The sequence below is a fragment of the Cygnus olor genome, assembly GCF_009769625.2.
Source record: "Cygnus olor isolate bCygOlo1 chromosome W unlocalized genomic scaffold, bCygOlo1.pri.v2 SUPER_W6, whole genome shotgun sequence".
In the NCBI taxonomy this organism is placed as follows: Eukaryota; Metazoa; Chordata; class Aves; order Anseriformes; family Anatidae; genus Cygnus; species Cygnus olor.
The window spans coordinates 793,370-799,953 of NW_024429077.1; the positions used below are offsets into that span (position 1 = coordinate 793,370).

General features: G+C 50.0%; 1 long non-coding RNA gene across 1 annotated transcript; it reads left to right on the forward strand.

The window, feature by feature from the left end:
- The first annotated feature begins 3,942 nt into the window (after window positions 1–3,942).
- Window positions 3,943–5,383, forward strand: LOC121063004. Its single transcript, XR_005815779.1, has 2 exons — window positions 3,943–4,081; window positions 5,107–5,383. It is a non-coding gene; the product is annotated as an uncharacterized LOC121063004 (long non-coding RNA).
- The last annotated feature ends 1,201 nt before the right edge of the window (window positions 5,384–6,584 follow it).

Below are 6,584 nucleotides of genomic sequence, written 5' to 3' on the forward strand. Positions count from 1 at the left end.
GTGGATGATTTGCTGTTAGCAGGAGAGAGTCAGGAGGCAGTCAGGACAGAAAGTATCAAGATACTAAACTTCTTGAGCTTAAAGGGACTAAAAGTATCAAAGTCAAAATTACAGTTCACGGAGGAAGAGGTGAAATATTTAGGACATTGGCTAAGTAAGGGCACTAAGAAACTAGACCCCGAACGAGTGAATGGGATTTTGTCACTACAAGCGTCAAAAAGCAGAAGACAAGTTAGTTAGGCAGCTGCTGGAGTTGTTAGGATACTGTCGACAATGGATTGAAAATTATAGTAGCAAAGTGAAGTTTTTGTATCAGAAACTGGTTGGGGAAGGATTAATGAAATGGAGCCAAAGTGATGAGCAAAGCCTGATAGACTTAAAAATGGATTTAGTGAACGCTCCTGTGTTAAATTTACCCGATGTGAAGAGACCCTTTTATCTATTTATCACCATAAAGGAGGGGACAGCGTTCGGGGTCTTAACTCAAGACTGGGCAGGGAAAAAGAAACCCGTGGGAGATCTTTCTAAACTTTTGGACCCCGTGAGTAGGGGATGGCCCACCTGTCTCCAGGCAGTGGTCGTGGCTGCGCTCCTGGTGGAAGAAACGCATAAAATCACCTTTGAGGGCGAACTGAGGGTATTGTCACCTCACAATATAAGGGGGATCCTGCAGCAAAAGGAGTAGTACAATGCCCCCCCCCCCAGAGATGGCCATACACAGGATCAAACCAGGAGACCAGGTTCTGATAAAATCCTGGAAAGAGACCTCTTTAACTCCTCGTTGGGAAGGACCCTACCTTGTTCTACTTACCACAGACACAGCTGTCCGGACAGCCGAGAAAGGATGGACTCACGCCAGCCGAGTTAAAGGACCAATACCGGAGGAACGGTGGAGAGTGACCAGCCAACCCGGAGACTTGAGGCTGACCATGCAAAAAGGGACTGATGAGTGAATTCGTAATCGTATGATCGGTAACCTTCTCTAAGGAATAATAGGTTCACTGTAAACGAAACCGGGAAGTAGGGGAAGGGAAATTCTTTAATGTACCCAGACCCATACATCAGAAGGGTAACGCGCCTAAGGAGGAGTGAGTAACTGGGACTGGGAGTGGCTGGAAGAGGGAAATCGGTACCTAGGCCCCTGAAGATTACCCTTGCTGCCGTGAAGAAAGTGAACCCTGCTGCTTGAGGCAACCAAGTAGGCGGGCGAGGCAGAGGAGTACAACAGTGGGGAGAGTTATTTGGTACCCACCCCTATTTGAGATGATGGAGTCCGGCCGAATAAACCGCCCTAGTACCCACCATAACTCGAAGCCGCCTCCCCAGAATTATAAAAGGACGTTGCCCTTCTGGTGTATGTTGGCGCTACCTCTCCTATTGACTATCCCCTGTCCGGCTTGGGAGGACCAAGTTATCATTAACCAAGTAACTACGGTGGGTGCACCAAGTTTTCTCACATCCCTTTGTCAACTGGCACCCATAAGCCCGTGTCTGAACCAAATAGGTTTCTACCTCTGCCCTAGCTCGAACCCAGGAAGGGGCCCTGTGGAAATTGATGCAAGTAAGCTACCAGCTGTTAAATGCTACCAACCCTAACCTGACTGAGCGGTGCTGGCTTTGTTATGGGGTAAGGCCGCCCTTTTACGAAGCTGTGGGGGTCAATGAGAAGGCCCGACGGGTAAATGGATCCAATCCCTCACAATGTACGTGGGGGAAAGAGGGTCAGGGCATAACGCTGACCCAAGTGACTGGGAAGGGGAGATGCGTGGGACAAGTCCCACCCGATAAAATGCACTTGTGTGCAAATCAAACTAACATCGGAAGTATAAAGAAACCGGCGGAACGGTTATTACCAGCGAAGGATGCTAGGTGGGTATGTTCAAAGATAGGAGTTACCCCTTGTTTATCCCTGGACTTGTTCAATGGGTCTGTAGAATTCTGTGTTCAAGTAATAATCATCCCAAAGATAGTCTACCACCCAGAGAATTTTATGTATGACAATCAGATCAATCAAGAACACCATTTGACAAAACGGGAACCAATTTCCACACTGACAGTGGCTACCCTAATGGTTTTGGGGGGGGGTGCAGGGGTAGGCACAGGAGTTGCTTCGCTAATCAAACAAGGAAGAGAGATCACCTCCCTGAGAGCAGCTGTGGATGAAGATTTAGCCAGAATTGAAAAATCTATCAGTGCTTTAGAAAAATCTATGAGATCGTTATCCGAAGTGGTATTACAGAATCGCAGAGGACTAGATTTATTGTATTTACAACAAGGAGGATTGTGCGCCACACTCAGGGAGGAATGTTGTGTATATGCTGATCATACTGGGATTGTGAGGGATACCATGACCAAACTTAGAGAAGGATTGGAAAGGAGAAAAAGAGAGCGGGAGGCCCAGCAAAGCTGGTACGAGTCCTGGTATAATCACTCGCCATGGCTCACCACTCTGTTGTCAACAATAGTTGGCCCGCTGATTTTATTAACCCTAGGACTGACGTTTGGTCCTTGTATCCTTAACAAAGTCATAACCATTGTTAAAGGTAGATTGGAGGCTGCTCATCAGATGCTTATGAGGACAAAGTACAAATCGATAAATGATAGACCCATACTAGAGGAAACATTAATCCTGAGTCAATTAGAACTAAATAGATTTAATGAACAAAATGATACAGAGAAAAAGGGGGGATTGTAATGGGTAAAGCTTTGTTTGTTCATTAAATGTTGCTGATAGGGGGGTTTCAACGGTTGACTGCTTATACCCCCAATATCCTGTTGAAGGAAAAAAACAAGTATGGGAACTTCCTGTTATGTTAACAATTGCAATAGAAACCAGCTCCAAATAAGGGCAAAATGGCATTCCTCCTTGCATGGGAACACACACACCGCAGCAAAGTCACGACCCCAACGCAGAGGAAGACGACGATCTTCATCCTCACGACCACCAGAGGACTGACGAAGACCCCCTAGCAACAGGCCTTGCAGTGTAAGAAGACACCAGGATGTGCCACTAAAAACCCGGAACCACAAGACTATAAATCGAGACTCTGGTGGGCTTAGGTGTGCGCCGTTGGCGGAGCAGGAGACTCCCCGGCCGCCCAGCGCTGTTTTACTTATCGCTGCTTGCTGAATTGCTCAAATAAATTGAAATTCGATCTACCCTACCCACGATGTGTCGGGAATGATTTCTACCAAAACTAATTTATAACACCCAGCAGGCAGCAATGGCTGGTGTGGGCAGAGCGTAGATTGGTGTGGGGGCTGATATGACAGCTTGCAGCTGACTTCCCAGCCCAGGCATGGCACTGAAGTTCATCTGTCCTCCCACCTGCAGGTGCCTCAGCGAGCTTTTGCAGTTCCCACTTTGTGGGCCTGGTGCTGAACTGACAGGTGAGGCTGTCTACAGCTGTGTGCTTGCCAGTGGTGGGTAAAGGAGCGGGGTTGCGGTCCCACTGCCACCTCTGGCAGGAGGCACTTGTCCTGGTGTGCTGAGCTCCGTGCCACGCTGGGCCTCTGAAGGGACGGCCTGGTTGGGTTGGGGCAGGGTTTGCCCTCAGCTCTGCCTCCTTCCCTGTTAGGTGACATTAAGTGGTTGTGAACTGGAAAGCTTCTCAATATGGGATTCCCAGGGATAAATTTGCACTAGCTTTTGCAAATAAGCAGCTAAAGGCCAGGCTGCTGCCTGCTGAGGTTGCTGTTAAGCTGTAAGCATGTAATGTACTGAGCTCTTGGTGTTCTTTGCTAGTTCCCTCTGCTGCCTCCTTGCCTCTTCCATCCTGGCAGCCTGAAGCTGAGGTCTGCCACGGGATGTTTGTGGAGCCAGAGAGCTGGCAGATGAACAGCCCAAGTAAATGTATGGCCTGTTTTACCACTAACATGGGATGTGGGGGCAATGTCTGGAGGGTGCTGTCCACAGGTGTGTGTGTTTTTCTTTCCGTGACAGGGAATCTCCTGCCAGAAGTGGAGGTTCTCCAGAAGATCAGGTTGCTTTTTCTCACTGGGTGAGGTACACAGTTCCTGGAGCTGGGGAAGCACAAGGAGGCCTTGCTGGATTTCCAGTACAGCTTGCAAGTCTTGCCAGGTGAGAGGCTTTTTTGGGGGGAGGAACAGAAGGGATTCTCACTTTTTTTTTTTCTTTCCCTGGACTGCTTTTCTACCTTCAGCAGGAAGGTCTCATGATTTATGTCATGTTTGTTTAAATACCAAGGACTACTGTAGGGCTACTAGCAGTGTTAGGTACTTGAGGTGCTCCTCTGGAGCCTGGTCAGCTTACTGCTAGAGAAACAGACCAAAACTATTGCTGGATGAATGCGTCAGAACCCTGCCCACAACCAGTACCCTGAGACAGCTTGAAAGTCAAAAATCCTGGGCACAGCTAAGGCATGGTATGTGCTGCTATGGGGGTGACCTGTGGGCACCTGGACCAGCCCCTTCTGCTCAGTGCTCCAGTGGCACTGCAATGCTGTAGAGAGTAGGGATGTGAGTTTTGGCAGGGTCTGCCAAACCTGCTGGTCCCAGTCCTGACCAAGGTTCCTTCCCGGAGCCTTGCACTGGGGCTGCAGACCTGCTTGCAAGGAAAACCCCAGCCCAAGCAGAGGAGTGGCTGTCTGTACTGCAGGGCTGATGTCATCTGCCTTGGCTTCTGTCCTGGCTGCCAGCCCTGGGGGTGATTAGAGCCTGTGATACAGCTGGGAAAGTCCTCCCCTGTCACACCACCTCTCCTCCTCCAACGTGTCTTGTAGGTGACCCAGCTGCTGGCTCTTACCTGATACAAGCCCTATGGAAGCTGAACCAAAAGCAGGAGGCTGCTGCTCACTGGTGGAAGCACTTGGAGAGGCCCATGGGGGAAGATGGGCAGCAGGAAGGACAGGAAAGGCGTGTTGTTGGGCATTTGGGATGTCAAATGGCCAAAGACGAGAGCTTCAGCAGTGCAGCCTGTGCTTTAAACTGGGGGCGGTTTAGCTTAGCTCCTGCTGGCTTTTACCTGCAGCTTGAATGTGTCAGGGGAGCTTCCCCCCTTGTCTTCCTTCAGGAGGGGTGAACTTCCTAGTAGTAGGACCAAGGGAATGCCACAGACCTTACTGCTGCAACACCCTTCTTTTTCAGGCCCTTCCCTTTGTACCTCCTGTGAAGCAGGCAGCCTTCCCACAGAGGGAATCTCTTGCTAGAAGCATACAGGATTACCTCAGGAGCACAAGCCAGGATCCCTTCAGCTAACCCAGCCAGTGTCCTCATCACCACCTGCTGGAGTCTCCCTGCACCAGGATGACATCAGGCCTTTAAGGACTCCTCCAGGACTCAAAACTGCTCTTGGGTAAAGCTGGATTTCCCAAAAGACAGAAACAGAACAGATTCCCTTTTCTAATAAACTGAATAGATCTGAGGCTTTTATGCATTTTTTTGTGCCCCCTTTTCTCCAGCAATTCAGAGTGAACATTTGCAATGAAGACCATGGCCTTGATGCTGCCATGGGCTATGCCCCGGGGTGGAGATACCCTTGTTCCTTTGAAACTGGTATCAGCTCATCACCATCACTCCCTGCTCCAGGGAGCTGGTGGTGGAGCCAGACAGCCTCAAAAAGCAAAGGATTGTCAGATCACTGGTCTCATCTGTGCTGTGTATGTTGTCTTTTTTCAGTCACTGTGGTTTGCAGCCTGGAAAAGAAGCTTGGGCTCTGAGGTCTGAATTACACAGTGGTGCACTGGCCCGGGAAAGCAGCAGGGCCGAGACCTGTGTGTCCCTGGGGGTCCTGGCCCTAAATGCTGCACCTTTTTACATCTGCAAGCAGGGGGGAAAAAGCTCTCACCATGTGCTTCATGCAGCTTGTTTTGAGCTCAGGAAGGTCCCCTGTCTGTGCTAAGTCTTGGGTGAGTCTTGTCTCCCACAAGCCCAAAGAAAGGGTTGAAAACAACTCTTTGGTGTCCAACATGAAGAAGCCCTGAATGTATCGCCTCAATAACTAGGTCAGTGCTGATGAGGCAAGAATTTGGCCTTGACCCAGAATAGGCTGCAGGGTGAAACTGTGCTCTTAGAAGACCTTAAATTCAGTGGGGTCCAACTCCTCTGCACCTAAAGCTGGGGGAGCCCAGGGGTAGACAGGCCTCACAGTTGCTCTTCACTCCCACCTTATTTCAGCCCTTTTAAAAAAAAAAAAAAAAAAAAAAAAAAAGGGCAGGCAGGAATTAAGCACAAGAGCACCAGGTAATTAATTTATTCATAAGCACCTGCAGGAAACCAAGGGCGTGGCTGGTGGGGGGCTGGCCAACAACAAGTGTCAGCAGTACCTGGTGTTCTCTGAGGCAAGTGGAGGGAGCTCACCCTCCACAGAACCCCCCAAAACCTTAAAATGGGGGAAAACCTGCTCTAAAGCTGCCTATGGGGCCAAGCGAAGGGCTGGGCCTGACTTAGCCTCTCCCTGTTGGGGAGCCCGGGCGCGCTCAGCGCACCAGTGCCGCTGCCCGAGTTGTCAGTCAGCCGCCTCCCGCGCCTTCTATTGGTCGCTGGCGGGATGGGTCTTCCACCTCTATTTTCCTATTGGTGGATTTTTACCATTGGCCGCCCGGCTCGCGTTGCCAGGTAGATCA